This window comes from Schistocerca nitens, chromosome 2 (genome assembly GCF_023898315.1).
Source record: "Schistocerca nitens isolate TAMUIC-IGC-003100 chromosome 2, iqSchNite1.1, whole genome shotgun sequence".
NCBI lineage: Eukaryota > Metazoa > Arthropoda > Insecta > Orthoptera > Acrididae > Schistocerca > Schistocerca nitens.
Genome location: NC_064615.1, coordinates 643692259 through 643717122, shown reverse-complemented (window position 1 = coordinate 643717122; position 24864 = coordinate 643692259).

Genomic DNA, 24864 nt, shown 5'->3' with positions numbered 1-24864 from the left:
AGTTTATTAATGGTACTTGCAATCGTCATTTAAAGTTACTGACAAAATAGTGAAATATTCTGTAAATAACTGCACAAGGGCGACAAGATACGAGATATTCTTGCTACATTCATTTCCTATTTTATTGTGGAAACTACACTATAATCATTTGCATAATGAAAAGGCATAAAAAGCGTAATAAATCAAGAAATAATGTATTGATACGAGATTCTCAGAGATGATAGCTATAGTGCAATCCTGTCATCTGAGATATCGTTTGTTAAAATCATATGAAAATAGTAATGTGTCATTTGATATGCCTTATTTTTCTGAGATCTTGACCGCGAATTACTGTCGTATGTCAAAGAGCTTTAACATAGCCTTCTGTATGACTGTCTGACACTCCGCCATTTCTTGGAGAATTTTATGTCCTCTTAAGCAACTGAACGTGTTCAGAGTTCCCCGTACTGGGCTGTACCCACATCCAGTCAACTGCTTGTCATTATACCTGGCTCGTCTAGCTGGACCCTCCTCTACACGCCCTTCTTCCCGGGTCTGCACAGTTACTTCTCAGCGGCACAGGAAAATTCACTTCTAGTCACACCGAATCTGGGCGGACAATCGCTCGCCTACACACACGTAACGCTCCACCACCAACTCTGTGAGTTTGTCAGCGGAGTTCTGGTTCGCCATAGTTGTCCTATGGAAGAGTGACCCTACACTGAACATGTAGACAACCCTTAAATATAAGCATAAAAAGTCCAAATTGGGATGTTTTTGGTAATGCAAAGCCGCTGTGTTGATATTTGCACTCAGAGGGTGTCTTTACACAGCTCTTTGTTCCGTGTTCTGCGACAGGTGGGCGACTTGCGCGTGAGTGAGGAAATTGAACGGCCAGCGCATACGCTGGACGGGGGATAGACCTGCCTTGGTCGAGGTGCCAGTGGAGAAACACTATGTGAGGTCAGAGGACAGGACAACGTGTGAGAAGCAGATTGCTGTTCGGTGTAGGCATGCTAGACGAACGCACAAGAACTGTCGCCGACGGTGTGTGTCTGGGCGCGATCGAACAAGTGTGTGTGCCTGTCTGTTGCCGGTTGTTCACCTACGGGTCCGTCAGCACATATGGACTTCAGTTTTAGAAATGGTATCCTTGTTAAACTGTAGGCCGCATTTTTGAGATTGTGGTTACTGGTCGTCATGGGTGTGTGTTTGTGCGCCGTTATGCTAAATGACGTTGCTGTCATTGCATCCTGGACGGTAATTAAAGTGTGCTAAGCTGGATTTACCGAACTGGAGCTTATAGGTGCTGAACGGCGGGGTTATCAGCGGGGGCTTACCAACTATTGCGTCTTATTAGTGGTTTAGATTTCTAAAGGCGGTTCTTTCGTGACATCCATTCATTGGCGTTGTTCCTTAGTTTTTTTAAAAAGATGCAGAACCTCTCTCTGGGTCACTGAATACTGTGTGGATTTTGTGAAAAATCTTCGTGGTAGTTGCGGAGTAAGCTGTTTCTACGTCTACATGCAAGTGATTATCCTGCTATTCACAATAAAGTGCCTGGGAGAGGGTTCAATGAACCACCTTCAAGCTGTCTCTCTACCGTTCCACTCTCGAACGGCACGCGGGAAAAAACGAGCACTTAAATTTTTCCGTGCGAGCCCTGATTTCTCTTATTTTATTGTGATGATCATTTCTCCCTATTTAGGTGGGTGGCAACAGAATGTTTTCGCAATCGGAGGAGAAAACTGGTGATTGAAATTTCATGAGAAGATCCCGTCGCAACGAAAAACGCCTTTGTTTTAATGATTGCCACTTCATTTCACGTATCATGTCTGTGACACTATCTCCCCTATTTCGCGATAATACAAAACAAACTCCCTTCTTTGTACTTTTTCGATGTCATCCATCAGTCCCACGAGATGCGGATCCCACACCGCACAGCAATACTCCAGAATACGGCGGACAAGCGTGGTGTAAGCAGTCTCTTTAGTAGACCAGTTGCACCTTCTAAGTGTTCTGCCAGTGAATCGCAGTCTTTGGTTTGTTCTACCCAAAATATAATCCATGTGATCGTTCCAATTTAGGTTACTTGTAATTCTAATCCCTAAGTATTTGGTTTAATTTACAGCCTTCAGATTTGTGTGACTTATCGCATAATCGAAATTTAGCTTATTTCTTTTAATACTCATCTGAATAACTTCATACTTTTGCTTATTCAGGATCAATTGCCACTTTTCGCACCAGACAGATATCTTATATAAATAATTTTACAAGTCGTTTTGATCATCTTATGACTTTACTAGACGGTAAATGACAGCATCATCTGCAAACAATCTAAGACGGCTAGTCAGTTGTCTCCTATGTCGTTAATATAGATCAGAAAGAGTAGAGGGCCTATATACTTCCTTGGGGAACGCCGGATATTACTTCTGTTCTACTCGATGACTTTCCGTCTGTTACTACGAACTGCGACCTTTCTGAGAGGAAATCACGAATCCAGTCGCACAACTGAGGCGATAGTCCGTAGGCACGCAGTTTGGTTAGAAGACGCTTGTGAGGAACGGTGTCGAAAGCCTCCTGGAAATCTAAAAATATGGAATCAATTTGACATCCCTTGTCGATAGCACTCATTACTTCATGAGTATAAAGAGCTAGTTGTGTTTCACAAGACCGATATTTTCTGAAACCGTGCTGACTATGTGTCAATAAATCGTTTTCTTCGTGGTACTTCATAATGTTCGAATACACTATATGTTCCAAAAGCCTACTGCAAATCGACGTTAGTGATATAGGCCTGTAATTCAGCGGATTACTCCTACTTCCCTTTTTGGGTATTGGTGTGACTTGAGGAATTTTCCAGTCTTTGGGTACGGATCTTTCTGTGAGCGAGTGGTTGTATATAGTTGCTAAATATGGAGCTATTTTATCAGCATACTCTGAGGGGAACCTGACTGGTATACAATCTGGACCGGAGGCCTTGCCTTTATTAAGTGATTTAAGCTGCTTCGTTACACCGAGGATATCTACTTCTATGTTTCTCATCTTGGCAGTTGTTCTTGATTCGAATTCAGGAATAGTTACTTCGTCTTCTTTGTTGCTAACAAATGTAATTACGTGTTAACTTTTGTGCTTTGAACTGTTGTGTTTTTGGGGGTAATCAGTGCTCATGTTGAGCAAAAGCATTGCTGCAAGCAAAATAAACTGTAGAGCATTTCTTTTCATGCACTCTATAGTCGTAGCTCTGGTCACCAGTAAATGTAACTCTGCAGTAATTTTCACCTTGCGCTAAAGGACTATGGTAACTATAGTTGATTGTTAAAGCACAAGGTTGTGGAGGCAGTATGTATGTGCTCTTGGCCTTGTGAGTATCAACTGTGTTGTCAGTCTTGAAACTCATTTGTATTTCTCTGTTATGTAGACCGTATTATCTTTTTGATACGCACTCGTTCTTTGAGGCGACAGCCTGTTTGTTCAGTGGCACTTAGCGGAGGCGCAAGGTGGGCCACTTGAATCTCAGTAGCACGAGCCGTTCGCTAGGGCTGGCTTGTATTTGATGTTATTGCATGTTTGCTTAAATTGTTTGATGGGGTCACCTTCATTTTTCATGTGGTACTAATTGGTTTGCCCTTGGTGCCCTTCGTGTGGGTAATTTTTTAATAATGCTTGTTATTTTTGGATTTCAAACGTAAAGATTAAACTTTGGATGTTATGTAAAGATTTAACTAAACAATTGTGGTACTCGTCCCAATAAATAACTGATGATTACGGGGCTGGTTTACCACAAAGGACTGATTAATTATGAGGATGTTACGACTTATTTCTTTCTTTCTTTCTTTCGCTATGGCTTTATCCCGCATTGTGCGCAGGGTCTGCAGGGTTAAGGACGAATTTGGGATGGTTAATTTCAAGGGGTGGCCGGATTCCCTTCCTGCCGCCACCTCATACCCCCCGGGATGGCATTAGTGTACCCCAGCAGTCTGTGTCTAGTGGAAATCGTGAAATAGTGTGAATGTGTTTCAAATGTCTGTGAGTCGTGGAACTGAGACGGGACATGGGGACCATCCCGGTATTCACCTAGTAGTATGAGGAAAACCGCCTAAAAACCACATCCAGGCTGGCCGGCACACCGGCCGTCGTCGTTAATCCGCTGGGCGAATTCGATCCGGGGCCAGCGCGCCTACCCGAGTCCAGGAAGCAGCGCGTTAGCGCTCTCGACTATCCTGGCGGGTCTGATTATAACATATTATTTAAATTAAATGTATTCTCAATTGAGAATCAGGAGAATCATCAGCCATAGAATGGAATGACGACAGTGAAAAGTTGTGCCAGACCGGGACTCGAAATCGGCTTTCCCGCTTATGGCGAGCGGTCGTCTTACCACTCTGCTATCCGTGCAAGATGCACGGCCAGACCCGAACTTCCATATGTTGTCAACGATGCGTCACGACCAGTGCTCGTACATCCATTACGTATATTCCCGTACAGGTTAGACGTACTTGAAAATCGTTGCCCGGTATCGGCAGATAAATACGATGTTGCAGTGCCTACGTTATTCTGCTTACGATGCAAGGTTCCTTATTCGCAATTGCGAATACATTTCATATATTTCAGAACGGCAGTAGTCGCAGCAGTGCCTGGTCATTTGGACATGCACACATATCGAAAGGAACTTTGCATCGTAAGTAGAATAACACAGGCACTGCAATATCGCGCTTGTTTTGTCTGATATACAGGGTGAGTCACCTAACGTTACCGCTGGATATATTTCGTAAACCACATCAAATACTGACGAATCGATTCCACAGACCGAACGTGAGGAGAGGGGCTAGTGTAATTGGTTAATACAAACCATACAAAAATGCACGGAACTATGTTTTTTAACACAAACCTACGTTTTTTTAAAATGGATCCACGTTAGTTTCGTTAGCACATCTGAACATATAAACATACGTAATCAGTGCCATTTGTTGCATTGTAAAATGTTAATTACATCCGGAGATATTGTAACCTAAAGTTGACGCTTGAGTACCACTCCTCCACTGTTCGAACGTGTGTATCGGAGAGCACCGAATTACGTAGGGATCCAAAGGGAACGGTGATGGACCATAGGTACAGAAGAGACTGGAACAGCACATTACGTCCACATGCTAACACCTTTTTATTGCTCTTTTTCACTGACGCACATGTACATTACCATGAGGGGTGAGGTACACGTACACACGTGGTTTCCGTTTTCAATTACGGAGTGGAATAGAGTGTGTCTCGACATGTCAGGCCAATAGATGTTCAATGTGGTGGCCATCATTTGCTGCACACAATTGCAATCTCTGGCGTAATGAATGTCGTACACGCCGCAGTACATCTGGTGTAATGTCGCCGCAGGCTGCCACATACGTTGTTTCATATCCTATGGGGTTGTAGGCACATCACGGCACACATTCTCCTTTAACGTACCCCACAGAAATAAGTCCAGAGGTGTAAGATCAGGAGAACGGGCTGGCCCCAGAGGATATGAAACAACGTATTGTGGCAGCCTGCGGCGACATTACACCAGATGTACTGCGGCGTGTACGACATTCATTACGCCAGAGATTGCAGTTGTGTGCAGCAAATGATGGCCACCACATTGAACATCTATTGGCCTGACATGTCGGGACACACTCTATTCCACTCCGTAATTGAAAACGGAAACCACGTGTGTACGTGTACCTCACCCCTCATGGTAATGTACATGTGCGTCAGTGAAAAAGAGCAATAAAAAGGTGTTAGCATGTGGACGTAATGTGCTGTTCCAGTCTCTTCTGTACCTATGGTCCATCACCGTTCCCTTTGGATCCCTACGTAATTCGGTGCTCTCCGATACACACGATCGAACAGCGGAGGAGTGGTACTCAAGCGTCAACTTTAGGTTACAATATCTCCGGATGTAATTAACATTTTACAATGCAACAAATGGCACTGATTACGTATTTGTTTATGTTGAGATGTGCTAACAAAACTAACGGGGTTCCATTTGAAAAAGCCTAGGTTTGTGATAAAAAACGTACCTCCGTGCATTTTGTTATGGTTTGTATTAACCAATTACACTAGCCCCTCTCCTCACGTTCGGTCTGTGGTATCGATTCGTCAGTATTTGATGTGGTTTACGAAATATATCCAGCGGTAAAGTTAGGTGACTCACCCTGTATATGCTGTTCCACCTTCACATAGTCAAGAGTACATATTGCTAGCTTGTACACAATAACTGTTGTGAGAAATAATATTTGTAATTGTATTTGCTTCTGTGGGCTGAGTTATTTCCACTTCCAGATCCCCATGTCCTGTTATCACATTTCAAAAGCACCATGTACTTGCGACGCAGCAGTAAAGTGGAAATAGGTAACATGTTTCAATACAGTCCGGGATTTCGTACTACACCTTGACCATCACTAATTCTGCAGAGTGTCTGCCTCAGAGACAGTTCGTCACACGTGGAAATCAGATTCAGCCGCGCCGGAGCGGAACACAGCACTTGGTGTGCGTGGGCTGGCAGCAGGTTTGCGGAAAACATGGCAACGTGGAGCGCGGCGTTCCCTCGGATAGCCGCAGCCGCAGCCGCAGGTGCGGCCGGCCGGCGCCGCGCTTTAATTCGCCAGCTCTGCGGCTGTGGCTGCAGCTGCAGCTGCAGTCTGCACACCGCCAGCTACCGGCCACTGCGGCGGCAGCGGAGCTGGCCACACAGCGCGCTCAGAGCCGACCCAACGGCATGCTTGGCTGTCGCTACGGTCTCCTTATTTCCTTCAGGGCTTGTACAGTGAGGTGGCGTGAGCCGAAGGCATGCATTCAATGTACACGGACCTCAAACTCAGCATTAACTGCGAACTACAGACAAAATAATAGAAAAGTCAAAGTTTAAAACCAATCCTCACATGGATTGATGATTATGACAGTATACAATATTTTTTTGGAGTTTTGCCAGTTTTTCGTGATTCTCAGGAAAATTCGTAATATCGCTCTCAGTATGAGTTACGATTTCAGGTGAAGACGACGTCAACTTGCTGTACAAGAGGGGGCTCCAGCTCCGTAAAGCGCGGCTCTTTACCAACCTGTGCCTCAAGGTACCCGTACTCTAAGACTTTGGGATCTGCTGTTAGATTAGAATGACTGAAAGTTGTAATTTTGCTTCCGGCGCTTTGGATAACCTACACATAATTAAGGCAAATGACTAATTACATATGTGTTACATAGTCTAATGTTATCTCAATATGAGAAACAGCGCTTCATATTAATCATCCCACAGACACACTGCTGCTCCTGGGGAGGTTCAGTGGTGTTTATCACACTGCTCAGCGGCGAAATCATGAGAATCTAAGAATGGCAACGCTGCTGTGAATGTGCGATGCTGCTGCTCAACTTTGCTGCCGCTGAGAACATAATGTACCTGGGGAGAGCTACAGCTGAATCATGCTACATAACGAGAAATGTTGGTTATTAAGTCACAACAGGCATCTTCACGATAGTAACAAGTGGATGTCAGAATGCCTGTCACGGTGTTCTAATGAGCAGAAGCTGAACAAACGCATTTTTGTTGAACTTGTGCATCATTTAGAACATTATTCTGTTTACAGGCGTGTCAAACGTAATATAAAATGACGACTGCTTCTGTTTCAAAACCATTCCTGAATTAAATCAGAAAGGCGATAAGTGAATCGAATTTGTAAGGTTTTCTGGAATAAGCATTTCATGTCTGAAATTTCTTGCTAGTCACCTCAGTACTTCATTATGTCAAAGCTGCTGCTAAACTCGAGGAATGTTTTAAAATTCATGAAAATGTTGACAGTAACAAGGAGGCGCAGTTATGGCTGGGCGTTTGAATGGACTGCAGCCAGGAGCCATAAACACATTTTGTACTACAGCAATAGTTCGCCCTTTCAGTTATAGACTGAAATCAGTGCTGTTCTAGATGAGGAATCAAAGAAACGACTGTCCACAGTGTTGTCCAGGCGATAAAGTTCTGTGTCCCATTTGGTGGATATTTGTCACTCAGTAAACTGTTTTCACTTTGAAGATCATAACAGGCCAAAATAAGAGGGGGTCAGAAGAACCCTCTACTGCTGCTCGTCGGTTTGAAATTACGATGCGACATGTCGGTTTCAGTTTCGTGCTCCATGCTTTTGCACATATTTTTCCTCTCACTGATTCCTTCTTTAATAATATTTTTATACCATAAGACAGAGCTTCTACATTGGTTAATACGTAACAAAAATGATCCAATTCTAAGACGTGTTGAAAATCAAGCTGAAGTATTTCAAAGAATACGGCAAAGAGTTATTTATGACCATTATGTGGAGCACCAGTAACTTAACGTTCTAGGCATAATGCTGCAATCAGTTTGGAAACAAACTTCAAAAGAAATTTGGACACAGCGACACTTATTTTTGGAACTTTTAAAGGTACATAATGTTGATTAATGTAAACAGAGTTACCCTGAACTTGCATTACACTTACTAAAACACTGCTGTGTACTTTCTTCGCTGTTTAAAATCACAGTGTATATTTTCGAGAAACACGACATAAAAATGTTGGTGATTTGTTGAAGTTTGTTGTCAAACGGATTCCAGAGTGCATGCTGTAAAATTGTAAAACTCTATTAACTTATTCTGGCTCTTGCTGCATTCAGTACCTCAGCTGCGAGAAGCTTTCCAGCCACAAAAAGATAAAACTCAAGAACGTTCAGAATACATAGACCCCGCTCTGAGGGTACCATAGTAAGATGACTTGTAGAACCTCTCACTTGAATTTTGAGGAATTATCGGTTAATTAACAAGCGAAGCGCAGTGATATAAATAGACTTGCTGTTTTTCTATATACCTTTTCGCCATACAGCTCCATACAAAGTGCGACTAAGAAACTGATTAATTGCAAAGGAACTCTCCTACCAACATTTGCAAGGCGCACGCTACAGAGAGCGATTCTGACATTAAACCACGAGCGTGCCCAGCCACGGCACCAGTCGGCAAAGTATCACACAAGACTGCACGAATAGAAGTAACGCTGGCGTGATCAGTACTAAGCATAGCCTACATGCGGCATGCAAACTTTGGTCTACTAACAATGGATCTCCTGCGCCTACTACGGTCTGAGTTTTAAGATCCGCTGATAATGAATTCGCCAAAAAGGTAATTTTGTACCTGAAAATGAAATTTCATTCTTTTGTCGTTCCTTAACTTAACTAAACGTTAAATACACGCGACTGTAGTGAACATACCAATTCTCAGATAGAGTAGGATTCAAGTCTAAGCTAATGGACGACTTTAGCTTAGGTCTCCGTGGAGTCCTCAATTGTACTGAGAACTCCAGCGGGTATCAGACTGTGATTTCAGTTTTTTTTTTCCTTTCTTTCCGCAAGTAATTCCCATCTATATGTAGAAGACGAGTAGAATGAATACAACTCCTCTACGGCTGCAGAACTTGTGACAGAAGAGGGAGCACTGAGGATGCAATAACTACACAACGATTTAGCGAATAATTAGCACAGGGACTGAACAGAACTTTTGGAATGGCTTTTCGAGTTTTTCGTTGTACTCCTCCATGTACATCTGACACTACGTGGTATTGTTAAAACCTTGAGCCCTACACAACGCAATATTCAGCCCATCTTTATCCAGATTCTATTGAATATCTTTTCATATATCATCTGCAGTCTTTCCCAGGATAACACAACCTAAGACGACTTCACTAGGTTCCACAATGTTGTCTTCTATAGTGATAAAACTGTAGTGGGTAGGTGGTATAGGCAGCAAAAATCGAGTAATGTAGAGTAATTACGTGTAGCTGACGACTGATATCTACATCTACCATACAGACTCCGAATGCCACCATGTGGTGCATGGCGGAGGGTAAATTGTACAACTGCTACTCACCACCGCTCCTTTTCCGCTCGTGAATAGAGCAAGGGGAAAACTACTTTCCATATGTCTCCACACTAACCCTAATTTATCGTATCTTCGTAGTCCTTATGTGAAACGTATGTTGGTGGCAGTAGAATGCCTATCACTGTAACGTTTTTAAGTTTCATGCAACCTTTTAGAAAAATTCTAAAATTCTGAACGAGCCCCTTGACAACTATCATGACTTTATAGCTCCAAACAACCTCTTATTTACCCAAAATCTTTTGGCCTTGTTTTGGAATTAATTTAAAATAGTCTGATCTGGGGCCAGCAGATCTCGAGCCCCTCGAAATTCGGAGGGTCCTCCAGGAACACAGTTCCGGGGAAGGGCAGTCCTCCCCCCCCCCCCCTCCTCCTCCCCTCCCCCCCCCCTCCTCTCCCTCTTAGGCTACCACCGACTATTTTTTAAAGAGAAGAGATGCAGAGGTGTTAATGAGTCCAATGTTTAGAGACTTTTGTAGCAGGAGTAGCTTTGTACAAGCTGTGGAGCCTTATATCTATGTCTTCCACATCCGTTAATTGTTTCACTACTCATTTTAATTCTGTCAGGAGTATCGCGTAGAAACATTTTACATACTTTGCATTTAGTTTCTGCAAACACTAAAGTAGTTAATTACAGGTGTCCTTCCTTTAAAATAACAAGGCGATAACTTTAAATATATATTTTTCTCAATCAGATTGTTTTTAAATGTTTGGAAACACTTTTGCTCTTGTTTTAGTTCTCAGGAGTTTGGAGAATTTAGTACGCGACCATTATCAAGAAGATCCTCTATTAATTTTGCTTTTGTCATTAATAGACTCTGTTGTCATTGTTTGTCCCTATATTCTATAACTATATCGCAAAATTCGAAACATGGAATGTCTATCATCACTGTACAACAGACACCTATCGTAACATACGATATTTTGGTGTTGACGTGTAAACGGGGATCGACCATTTGTGACAGGCCACTACCGCTGCAGTAGATTTATTTGCCAAGAGTAGTCGACTCAGACAAGAAAGTCAATCGTGTAAAAGTGGTTACCTATGGAGTCGAATATGTTCTAGAGGATTACAAGACGCTAAGCAGACCACTTATACTGGTTACCAAGCTCCATTTTGGACGTCGAAGACTAACATGAAGACATGAGGTTATACAGAAGAAAATGAAATATGGAACTGTGGTGAAGAGAAGGATTCGTAATACCCTTGGTGCACCATCATTAGTCATTTATTTTGTGTTGTTCATGTGTCTTATAGACGCGGAGAAATAAATATATTCACATCTTCTCCAGGCTCCCTCGCCAAGATTCAGAGTTTTCCCAGGTTACTTATGTTCTGACAGTGGTAACAGTGATCAACGCATGATAGCAAAGTTACGCCAGTGGTTCTCTACTACCCTCTCCCATGCACTCCACATTCGGACGCACAACATAAGCTCACCTAACGTTGCCACGATTAGCCATAACAGCCAACTATTTGATGCAGACATAAATATGACTTCTTATCAACAGCACGGAGGAACTCAATGATGAATCATCAGTGGCAATTCAGCCGAGAACAGCAGTCTGGTATTTCGCCCGCGTTTACAATCTTCCTTTTACTCAAGTCCGTGGGACAGATCGTTCAAGAGTTTCCCAACTGTATAGTTTACCACCAGAGCATGGTGACTGAAGATATGAATACTATCCTGGTCAAGCGCTTCAGCCGAAAGAATTTTCTTCCTTTGTCTTCCAAGCTGTGAAATTAGAGTCATAATATATGATGTATGAGCTTGGTTTGCTAACACATAATTCTTCCGATATTTAGCTCCCGGTTATTGTACTTAGCGTTATCTAGAAAGGTAATATTGTGGCTGGACCCTGGGTTTTGCGAGACAAACTGATTAGACGTAAGGTTATGGTGTAGGTAAATATCAACAACAACAACAGGAAATTATTAAGTTTAGTACTATAAAGAGTATTGTTTATTGCAATACGCAGAGAACCATATCACTTAAAATCATTTTGTTTTTTATCATTTTTCAGCTGTTGCTGGCTGATTTGTAGAGTTCATTTGTACTGTCTCACTATACACTGACGAGCCAAAATATTAGACCACCTGCTTAACTGCTTGTTTGTCCGTCTTTGGAGCGAAATACAGTACTGACTCTGTGTATCAGGGATCCGACAGTTTGTTGATATGTTTGTGGAGTATGTAGCATAAGATATCTACACACAGGTCAACTAATTCGCGTAAATAACTGACATCTTATGGGCGTACGCGGTACCCGATAGCATCCCGATGGCTTTCATAGGATTAACCTCAGGCAAATCTGGTCGCCGAGACATAAACATGAGTTCACTATAAAGCTCCTCAAACCACTGTACTGCGGTGCTGGCTCCGGAACACTGACAGTTATACTGTTGAAAGATGATATCGCCGTCAGGGGAGATATCAAACATGAAGGGATGCACGTGGTTCGCAGCTGTTAGCACAGGATCCATGTCCGCGGAGGAGTCCCCCGTAGAATAATACTGCTTCCAACAGTCTGCTTCCGTGGGTGCTGCACATTTCGAGCAGCCGTTCACATCGATGACGGAGTTTGTGGAGACGACCTAGAGTAGCAAAAATGTGATTCATCCTAGGAACCGACAGCTTTCCATTGGTAGACGGTCGAGTCCCGATGGTCCCGCGCCCACTCTAATTGTAATTGACGATGTCGTTGTGTCAGCGTGTGAACATGTAGGAGTGGTCTGCTGCGGAGCTACGTGTTCAACAATGTACGATAAAAGGTGTGCTCCGAAACACTTGTGCGTGCACCAGCATCGTGCTCCTTCGGCAGACAAGCTGCATATCACCATCTGTCCTACTTTAGAGAGCAGACAAGCCACACGTTCTGTGAAGAGCCGTGGACGTCCAATCACTTAGTGACAAGTGGTAGTTTCACTGCGCTTCTACCTCTTTCACGACAGTAGCACGTGATCATTCGACCAGCTTCGCCGTTTTCGAGATACTCGTTCACAGGCTCTACGTTGTAATACCCTTCCCCTTGTTAAAGTCGCTTGTCTCAGTGGGTTTGCCCATTTGCATCCCCATATCGTCGCTAGGGTGATACCCCGTCCGTGTCTGCTTTTGTTAGGTGTCACGTATCCGCAACGCCACCAGGCGCCATCCAACGTCGCAGTGCGCAGTGGGCATAATGTTCAGGCTTATCAGTGCATCATCCAATATTGCACGAATTTTCATGTAATCCCACATGCCCCCACACATTCTCCACCAAAGTGACCTCTGATGATGTGGATAACCATGTCACATCATCCATAGCTCTAGTGTTAGTTGCGAACCACACGTTGCAAAGGTTGCTTCGACCACGCTGTTGAAATTTCGCTGGGAAGCCCTTGCACATCATCCTTAGTCTTGATCTCTCCCCATGCGATTTCTATATTTTTAAATTCCTGAAGAAAGTCATTCGTGGTTGTCTATTTGGTTCGGACAAAGAGGTGGACGCCTGGGTACTATCATGGTTCCCAAGGTATCCGCGAAGAATTTTCATGAAGGCATTGAGTGTCTTGTCTCACAATGAGGTAGATGTATTAACAGTTTTGGGGAATACTTTTGAAAAGTTTCTTATTTCTTTCCCATTTGCAACGTTTTCATTTGACTGCCCGTTACACAATACACCTCTGACAGGTACGGAACGCGCAGAGTTGCGAGGGATGGGACATTCTCGGCGTGTTTCGAAAACCGCGTTATCTACCTGCTACAGAAGCAATGAGAACTTCACTGAAATTCATACATAGCCAAGCACTCACAGACAGAAACTGAGGGATGCTATAATCATCGTATGAAGAGCAATGTCTATAACGTTCAACGAATACGAATGTAAAATCCTATCTACTGACTTGAAAGAAAATTTCTCGTCCACTGAGAGAATTATACCCATGTTTTGTAGCCGTGAGTGGCCGAAGTCTTTGAGAATCCAGTGATGAAGTCAGCAATGGAGGTAGCGCAGCGTGCCCTACCGCACGCAGGAGAGGTAATATTCAGCGTCACCTGCGGCACCTGAGAAACAATAAATTAATAATATTATGCTTAAGGTAGTATCAGATGAGAAAATTGAATTTTCTTACATTAGTAAGAAGTGAATGGGTCAAGGTGAAATTTAGATATTTGCTTTTTTTAAGGAAATTATATGGATACTGCAGTCGTTACTGCAGTGATTAAGTGTCCAAAATGATAGACAATAGTGAAATTTTCGTAAATCTGTAACCTACATCTACATCTATAATCCGCAAGCCACATGACGGTGCGTGGCGGAGGGTACCTTGAGTATCTCTATCGGTTCTCCCTTCTATTCCAGGCTCGTATTGTTCGTGGAAAGAAAGATTGTCAGTATGCAGAAAGAGATTTTCACTCTGCAGCGGAGTGTGCGCTGATATGAAACTTCCTGGCAGATTAAAACTGTGTGCCCGACCGAGGATCAAACTCGGGACCTTTGCCTTCACGGGCAAGTGCTCTACCAACTGATCTACCGACGCACGACTCACGCCTGGTCTCACAGCTTGCCCGCGAAAGGCAAAGGTCCCGAGTTCGAGTCTAGGTCGGGCACACAGTTTTAATCTGCCAGGAAGTTTCATATCAGCGCACACTCCGCTGCAGAGTGAAAATCTCATTCTGGAAACATCCCCAAGGCTGTGGCTAAGCCATGTCTCCGCAGTATACTTTCTTTCAGGAGTGCTAGTTCTGCAAGGTTCGCAGGAGAGCTTCTGTAAAGTTTGGAAGGTAGGAGACGAGATACTGGCAGAAGTGAAGCTGTGAGACCGGGCGTGAGTCGTGCTGCGGTAGCTCAGTTGGTCGAGCACTTGCCCGCGAAAGGCAAAGGTCCCGAGTTCGAGTCTCGGTCGGGTACACAGTTTTAATCTGCCAGGAAGTTTCATATCACCGCACACTCCGCTGCAGATTGAAAATCTCATTCTGGAAACATCCCCAAGGCTGTGGCTAAGCCATGTCTCCGCAGTATCCTTTCTTTCAGGAGTGCTAGTTCTGCAAGGTTCGCAGGAGAGCTTCTGTAAAGTTTGGAAGGTAGGAGACGAGATAGTGGCAGAAGTGAAGCTGTGAGACCGGGCGTGAGTCGTGCTTCGGTAGCTCAGTTGGTCGAGCACTTGCCCGCGAAAGACAAAGGTCCCGAGTTCGAGTCTCGGTCGGGCACGCAGTTTTAAACTGCCAGGAAGTTTCACATCAGCGCACACTCCGCTGCATAGTGAACATCTCATTCTGGAAACATCCCCAAGGCTGTGGCTAAGCCATGTCTCCGCAGTATCCCTTCTTTCAGGAGTGCTAGTTCTGCAAGGTTCGCAGGAGAGCTTCTGTAACGTTTGGAAGGTAGGAGACGAGATGCTGGCAGAAGTGAAGCTGTGAGACCGGGCGTGAGTCGTGCTTCGGTAGCTCAGTTCGCAGTCTGCCTTCGGCAGTGACACAGTGCAGACCGTGTTGCCAGCCGGCCGCGCTGTGGTGCGCGCGCCTGTTTGTTTACGCCGGAGCAGCTTCGCGTGTGCGGTGTTGTGAGTCTAGAACGAGATGGCACACTCGTTCAGAAAAATGACTTTGAAGTTCAGTTTTGCGAACGACTATACACGACCAAAGGCACACGAGATTGAACGTTTCTTCAGAGAAGAGGTAAAAATCGATCCACAGGAAATCGTGGGAATCAATTTATCGCTCGTTTCAAGCGTCGTCTATGTCAAGCTTGTTGACGAGGCTGCTTGCGACAGACTTCTACAACGTTCACCGAACGGCTATCGTTTCTGTCATGCCGACGGGAATGTTGGTGCGGTTACAGTCGATCACGCGGGAATGGGGATCCGCACTATACGAGTCTTCGAACTTCCGTTTGAGGTCCTGTCTGACCTTGTTACCGACGCCTTTCGACCGTACGGTACAGTTCTATCCCATGTGGCCGAAAAATGGACGAGTTTTACCACGTATTCCGTTTTAAATGGGGTGAGACAAATACGGATAGAACTGCGAAAGCACGTCCCCTCTTATTTGTACATAGGAGGTTGTCGAGCGATTATAATCTATGATGGGCAACCTCGCACTTGCTCGGGGTGCGGGAAAGAAGGTCACGTCCGCTCGGAATGCCTCCAGCGACGTTTAGTGCAAACTCCACGGGATGACGTTCAGGCGCCACAACAGACGACTGTCTTACCGTTGACCTTTGTGGAAGCCCTGAGAGGCGACGTGAGGGAGATTTCCGATGAGCACCAGCAGCTGCCCCCTATAGAGAACATGGACACCAACGGACTGGAACTCCGACCATCGGTTCCACCACAACAGACACAGGACACCACACAAGAGATGCAGCTGACGGCCGCTCCAGGCTCATCCGTGGTGGCTGCCAGTGCTTCCACAGAGAGCGTGATAGGCCAGGCCCAAGACGGAGGATACGCAACCCAGACAGCCGATGCGGAAGCAAGGCAACGGAAACAGCGTTCGCCGAAGAGAAGAAAGAAGCGTCGACTGACTTCTGCTGACGATAGCCATAGTCCCGAGGGGACAGTGGACGACAACGACAGTATCGACCTGAGACCAGTGGATTCAACAGATACCGAGATGACGATGCAGGAACTACACAGCGATGATAACTTGAACTCTCCTTCTGGTGACCGGAAGACGGAAGTGGAGATGACAACTGTCCAAAATCAGAGCGATGACAACGTTACCTCCCATCCTTCGACCTGTTCCGGAAATATGCTGGGGGACTGGGCGCAAGAAATGGACCAACAGGAACAGTATGAAAATACGAACGCGACGATTGAGGATAGCCCTGGCCAAAGGCCGGGAGGGGTCGGGAAATGTTGACCAACTTAGTGTGTTGAGGAGTGCCGGGGGTGCAGATGGCCGCTTAATGACACCGTCCTACAACTGATGAACACAAGCCAGGCGTACCGCATTGCCACGATAAACATTAATGGCATACGGACACCGCTTAAAATTCAAATGCTGAAAGATATGTTACGCGCTGCGGACGTGGACATTGTACTCCTACAAGAAGTGCGTTTCACATCGCCGCCAGAGTTCTACGGTTACGAGGCACATTATTCAGTGCACGATGAAAGTGGATGCGGTGTGGCGATTCTCACCAGGGAAGGAATAGGAGTGGAGGACGTCAGGTCTCTCCCTTCGGCACGCGGCATAGCGATCACTGTCGACGGCGTTCGTTTCATCAATTTATACGCACCATCTGGCTCCACAAAACGAAGAGAAAGGGCGACTTTTTACACCGAAGAGATAGCACCGTTGTTCGCTGGACGCTTTGATAACTATATAGTGGGCGGCGACTTTAATTGTGTCGTCGACAAAAAGGACCAAGTACCTCATTATGTGCCATGCATGGAACTGCGTGCGTTGATTACCGAAATGGCGCTTCTGAATACCTGGGAACTGCAGCATGGTGACAGACCGGGTTATACGTTTGTCACGGGACACTCGGCGAGTAGACTTGATAGGGTGTATGTGACACGAGCACTACGGACGGCGATACTGGATGCCGAAATCTGGCCAGCGGCTTTTACGGATCATATGGCGTACGTTTGTACGATTTCACTAACGCGTCAGAAGATATGGCGGAGTAAAGGTCACTGGAAAATGAATTGTGCACTTCTACGTGACACTGAATGTCACCGGTCGATAGAGGCGGCCTGGGAGACCTGCGTTCGCCGACAACGAGCCTACACCTCGGTTCTCCAGTGGTGGATTAAATGCGCAAAACCAACGTTACGGAGAACGTTGATACGATACGGGCAGGACAAATCGCAGTGGAACCGCACGACGGCTGATTTTTATTTTACAGCCGTGAGGGAGCTGATGACCCAACAACCATCGCCGGAAAGGCACACGGCCATGCGCAGGATAAAAGCCAAGTTATTACAGCTGACGAGACTAAGAATGGAAGGTATTATGGTCCGGGCGAGATTGGCGGACACAGTTGCTGCCGAAACCCCCTCCATGCACCACGTGGTACGTGAACGCCAACGACGACGCAGGACATTGATCAGGGAACTAATCTCTGAAACTGGCCAGCAAGTTGTGCACCAGCGTGATATTGCGCATGTGTTTACCGACTATTTCCGCCAGCTATATGGACCTGTACATGTGAACCACGAGACACTACATGATGTCATCTCGGAAATGCCAGATAGAGGACCACCACTGGATGCAGAGACTTTCATCACAGCGATAACAGAGGACGAGCTGACAGACGCAATTGCCAGGGGGGCACCGAACAAGTCCCCAGGACATGACGGCTTCCCAATTGAATTTTACCGCGCCTTTGCATACCTCATGGGACGGACCTGGATTCAGATGTACAACGAACTCCTGTTACCGCAGACTGAGATACCTGTCGAATTCACGGAGGGTATCATCATCCCAATACCCAAACCACGCGGTGGCAGAAATCCAGGAGATTATAGACCACTCACTCTCTTGAACTGCGACTATAAGATTTTCGCGCGCATCCTTGGGGCTCGCCTGCGGTCTACACTTTCTGATAGACTCCTCAGAGATCAAACTTGCCTCGGCGGCAAGAGTAACGTACATACGGCGCTCGGTGACTACCGAGATATCATCGCATTAGCAGCGGCATGCCGAGTGCGTGGGGCACTCATCGCTATTGACTTCGATCATGCGTTCGACAGAGTGGATCATACCTTTTTGCATGCGGTGATGGGCAGATTGGGAATCCCGCAGGCCTTCATCCTAGTGATCATGCGACTGTTACACGGCGTACGATCAAAGGTCTCGGTGAATGGGCGGGGCACTGACTACATTGTTATTTCAAGGTCAGTTCGTCAAGGTTGCCCCCTTTCGATATTTTTGTATGCAATGGCATTGGAACCCTGTCTATATGGTCTCCGAAGACGGTTGGAGGGAGTGCCGTTGCCACAACTGACCTTTCATTGCCGCGCTTATGCTGACGATGTGATGCTGGTGGCACGGACAGGCGAAGAAGTACGTACGGCGTTGGCATGGATACAGCGATATGGGATGGCGGCAGGAAGCGTGCTTAATCTACAAAAATCACGCTGCATGAACGTCGGTCGAGGATTACAACCGGGGGAGGAAGGCCCGCTCATCTTAGTTCAGACCATCAAATGCCTAGGTATTACGTTCCACACGGATGTGCAGCGGACAGCAGCGGATAACTACCGACGCATATTGAAGCTGATGCGGACAATGGTGCTGTTACAGAAATTAAGAGCGTTGGATATGATTCAGAGGGTGACCTATGTTAACGTATACCTAGCACCGAGACTCACTCACGTAGCGCATGTCCTGCCTTTAACGCGCACAATGGCATCACGGATACAAGCAACTTTCGGAACCTACGTGAGTGTGGGACACCTGTTTAAGATCCGATACACAACGCTTACGCTACCACCTGGAGAGGGTGGACTTGGTCTAGTGAACGTGTATGAAAAGGCACGGGCGTTATTCGTAAGTACGATTTTCCGACAGTGGCTCGGTCAATTTCGCAATATCTCGGGTGCGTTGGCCGATGTACTAGCGCCCACTTCAATGCTGCCCCCAGTCAATGTGGGCCATATTTCACCGAAGCTGTCACATTTCAAGTCTTTTTTTTTGAGCTTAGCTATGTCAGAGATTCCTTCCCAACAACACGACTACCGACGACGCGAGACGTATACCAACTCTTACTGCGCCGGTGCCCCAGGAATACCCTGGAAAAGAAGTACCCAGACAAGAACTGGCGACAGATATGGCGCGTTATACGGAACGTTTACCTCCCAACGTCGGTACGCTCAACATGGTATGTGGTGATGAATAGGAAGTACGCAACGAATCAACGGCGGCACGCGATTCATTTGGCAGACACTCCACTATGTTTAGGCTGCGCAACAGTGGACACTGATGAACATCGTTTAGTATGTAGTGGGACGGCTCCAGTGTGGCACTTGGCACAACAGATATTGGCGTTCCTGTTATGCTCCGCCCCTCACACAATTTCATCAGACACACTTTTTTCCCCCAAGAATCTTATTTCCCGGTCTAAAAAACCAATGCGGTGACATGGGTGCGGGGAATGGTGGTGGGCTACGTATATAACGAATCGGAAAAGGACAAAATTGATTTTTGGCATTTTCTCCTGGATGGACACACGAAGTTGCAACAGCGTACGAAATATAGGCAAGACTTCGCTAATTACTTGCGACTTACATTTACCGACCCGCCGGCCAGATGGGGTGTGACGGGTGAGAGATGAGATAGACGAAGAAGCCGAGATAGACATCGATCACACTTACGGACCCTTCGTTAACTTCGAGAAGACGACCCAGTCTTACATCAACGTCTGGAGAACGAGTCGATAGATGGCTCTCTTGCTTTATCGAACGTCGGGTCGTGAGCAGATGTCGCCCCCGACACGAATTTCATTTCATTGCTACAGGAGCATGTTTCTTTTGTATTTGTACTATCCGCAATGTCTTCATGTCTTTCATTTGGGCATTTTCAGTTTTATTCATTTCGTTGATTAATTACTTTTCTCATTAGCCACTATTTGTCAACATAGGGACTTTGTAGACACTATTTATGCGATAGTACCACAAAATGTATGTCAGCAAAGGTGGTACGCCTGACATTCGATTAAAAAAAAAAAAAGGGATAGAGCGTCTGCCATGTAAGCAGGAGATCCCGGGTTCGAGTCCCGGTCGTGGCACACATTTTCAACATGTCCCCAATGAAGTACATCAACGCCTGAAAAAAAAAAAAACAGTTGGTTGAGCACTTGCCCGCGAAAGGCAAAGGTCCCGAGTTCGAGTCTCGGTCGGGCACACAGTTTTAATCTGCCAGGAAGTTTCATATCAGCGCACACTCCGCTGCAGAGTGAAAATCTCATTCTGGAAACATCCCCAAGGCTGTGGCTAAGCCATGTCTCCGCAGTATCCTTTCTTTCAGGAGTGCTAGTTCTGCAAGGTTCGCAGGAGAGCTTCTGTAAAGTTTGGAAGGTAGGAGACGAAATACTGGCAGAAGTGAAGCTGTGAGACCGGGCGTGAGTCTTGCTTCGGTAGCTCAGTTGGTAGAGCACTTGCCCGCGAAAGGCAAAGGTACCGAGTTCGAGTCTCGGTCGGGCACGCAGTTTTAATCTGCCAGGAAGTTTCATATCAGCGCACACTCCGCTGCAGAGTGAAAATCTCATTCTGGAAACATCCCCAAGGCTGTGGCTAAGCCATGTCTCCGCAGTATCCTTTCTTTCAGGAGTGCTCGTTCTGCAAGGTTCGCAGGAGAGCTTCTGTAAAGTTTGGAAGGTAGGGGACGAGATACTGGCAGAAGTGAAGCTGTGAGACCGGGCGTGAGTCGTGCTTCGGTAGCTCAGTTGGTCGAGCACTTGCCCGCGAAAGGCAAAGGTCCCGAGTTCGAGTCTCGGTCGGGCACACAGTTTTAACCTGCCAGGAAGTTTCATTGTCAGCATGCCTCTGTGTGGGCTCTAATCTCTCTAATTTTATCCTCATGGTCTCTTCGCGAGATATACGTAGGGGAGAGCAATATACTGCTTGACTCCTCGGTGAAGGTATGTTCTCGAAACTTCAACAAAAGCGCTTACCGAGCTAATGAGCGACTCTCCTGCAGAGTCTTCCACTGGAGTTTATCTATCATCTCCGTAACACTTTCGCGATTACTAAATGATCCTGTAACGAAGCGTGCTGCTCTCCGTTGGATCTTATCTATCTCTTCTATCAACCCTGTCTGGTAAGGATCCCACAAGCGTGAGCAGTATTCAGGCAGTGGGCAAACAAGTGTACTGTAACCTATTTCCTTTGTTTTCGGACTGCATTTCCTTAGGATTCTTTTAATGAATCTAGTCTGGCATCTGATTTACCGACGATTAATTTTTATATGATCATTCCATTTTAAATCACTCCTAATACCTACTCCCGGATAATTTATGGAATTAATTGCTTCCAGTTGCTGGTCTGCTATATTGTAGCTAAATGATAAAGGATATTTCTTTCTATGTATTCGCAGCACATTACACTTATCTATATTGAGATTCAATTGCCATTCCCTGCACCATGCGTCAATTCGTTGGAGATCGTTCCGCATTTCAGAACAATTTTCCATTGTTACAACCTCTCGATATGCCACAGCATCATCCGCAAAAAGCCTCAGTGAACTTCCGATGTTGTCCACAAGGTCATTTATATATATTGTAAATAGCTACGCTCCTACGACGCTCCCCTGCGTCACACCTGAAATCACTCTTACTTCGGAAGACTTCTGTCCATTGAGAATGACAAGTTGCGTTCTGTTATCTAGGAACTCTTCAATCCAATCACACAATTGGCCTGATAGTCCATATGCTCTTACATTGTTCATTAAACGACTGTGGGGAACTGTATCTAACGCCTTGCGGAAGTCAAGAAACACGGCATCTACCTGGGAACCCGTGCCTATAGCCCTCTGAGTATCGTGGATGAATAGCGCGAGCTGGGTTTCACACGATCGTCTTTTTCAAAACCCATGCTGATTCCTACAGAGTAGATTTCTAGCCTCCAGAAAAGTTACACTCCTGGAAATGGAAAAAAGAACACATTGACACCGGTGTGTCAGACCCACCATACTTGCTCCGGACACTGCGAGAGGGCTGTACAAGCAATGATCACACGCACGGCACTGCGGACACACCAGGAACCGCGGTGTTGGCCGTCGAATGGCGCTAGCTGCGCAGCATTTGTGCACCGCCGCCGTCAGTGTCAGCCAGTTTGCCGTGGCATACGGAGCTCCATCGCAGTCTTTAACACTGGTAGCATGCCGCGACAGCGTGGACGTGAACCGTATGTGCAGTTGACGGACTTTGAGCGAGGGCGTATAGTGGGCATGCGGGAGGCCGGGTGGACGTACCGCCGAATTGCTCAACACGTGGGGCGTGAGGTCTCCACAGTACATCGATGTTGTCGCCAGTGGTCGGCGGAAGGTGCACGTGCCCGTCGACCTGGGACCGGACCGCAGCGACGCACGGATGCACGCCAAGACCGTAGGATCCTACGCAGTGCCGTAGGGGACCGCACCGCCACTTCCCAGCAAATTAGGGACACTGTTGCTCCTGGGGTATCGGCGAGGACCATTCGCAACCGTCTCCATGAAGCTGGGCTACGGTCCCGCACACCGTTAGGCCGTCTTCCGCTCACGCCCCAACATCGTGCAGCCCGCCTCCAGTGGTGTCGCGACAGGCGTGAATGGAGGGACGAATGGAGACGTGTCGTCTTCAGCGATGAGAGTCGCTTCTGCCTTGGTGCCAATGATGGTCGTATGCGTGTTTGGCGCCGTGCAGGTGAGCGCCACAATCAGGACTGCATACGACCCAGGCACACATGGCCAACACCCGGCATCATGGTGTGGGGAGCGATCTCCTACACTGGCCGTACACCACTGGTGATCGTCGAGGGGACACTGAATAGTGCACGGTACATCCAAACCGTCATCGAACCCATCGTTCGACCATTCCTAGACCGGCAAGGGAACTTGCTGTTCCAACAGGACAATGCACGTCCGCATGTATCCCGTGCCACCCAACGTGCTCTAGAAGGTGTAAGTCAACTACCCTGGCCAGCAAGATCTCCGGATCTGTCCCCCATTGAGCATGTCTGGGACTGGATGAAGCGTCGTCTCACGCGGTCTGCACGTCCAGCACGAACGCTGGTCCAACTGAGGCGCCAGGTGGAAATGGCATGGCAAGCCGTTCCACAGGACTACATCCAGCATCTCTACGATTGTCTCCATGGGAGAATAGCAGCCTGCATTGCTGCGAAAGGTGGATATACACTGTACTAGTGCCGACATTGTGCATGCTCTGTTGCCTGTGTCTATGTGCCTGTGGTTCTGTCAGTGTGATCATGTGATGTATCTGACCCCAAGAATGTGTCAATAAAGTTTCCCCTTCCTGGGACAATGAATTCACGGTGTTCTTATTTCAATTTCCAGGAGTGTATTATACTCGAACATAATACGTGTCCCAAAATTCTACAACTGATCGACGTTAGAGATATAGGTCTATAGTTCTGCACATCTGGTCGACGTCCCTTCTCGAAAACGGGGACGACCTGTGCCCTTTTCCAATCTTTTGGAACGCTACACTCTTCTAGAGACCTACGGTACACCGCTGTAAGAAGGGGGGCAAGTTCCTTCGCGTACTCTGTGTAAAATCGAACTGATACCCCATCAGGTCTCGCGGCCTTTCCTCTTTTGAGGGATTTTAATTGTATTTCTATCCCTCTATTTAGATATCTACTATTTTGACATCTGTGCGACAATCTAGAGAAGGAACTACAGTGCAGTCTTCCTCTGTGAAACAGCTTTGGAAAAAGACATTTACTATTTCGGCATTAGTCTGTCATCCTCTGTTTTAGTACCATTTTGGTCACAGAGTGTCTGGAAATTTTGTTTTGATCCACCTACCGCTTTGACATAAGACCAGAATTTCTTAGGATTTTCTGCCAAGTCAGTACATAGAACTTTACTTTCGAATTCATTGAACGCCTCTCGCATAGCCCTCCTCACACTACATTTCGCTTCGCGTAATTTTTGTTTGTCTGCAAGGCTTTGGCTGTGTTTACGTTTGCAATGAAGTTCCCTTTGCTTCCGCAGCAATTTTCTAACTCTGTTGTTGTACCACATCCAACGGAATTTTCGAAAAAAACTGGTCCATTTAGTACGAATGGATGGTTTTAAGCAATGTTTTATTACATTTCTATTTCAGAACACAATATAATGTTATCTCAAGCAGTTTGCTTATTTTCTACCCTTTGGACTGGAAAGTGACTGTTTCCACAAATCATCTATGTCGAATTGTACGCAGAGTTTCGTTTGACTTGAGAGAAACTTCTATTATTGAACATCAAATTTTGTTTCATTATAGGATAGCTGCACCATAGGTGTAAGCATCATGGAGGAGAGTCAGTGGAAAGGCCAGATGAA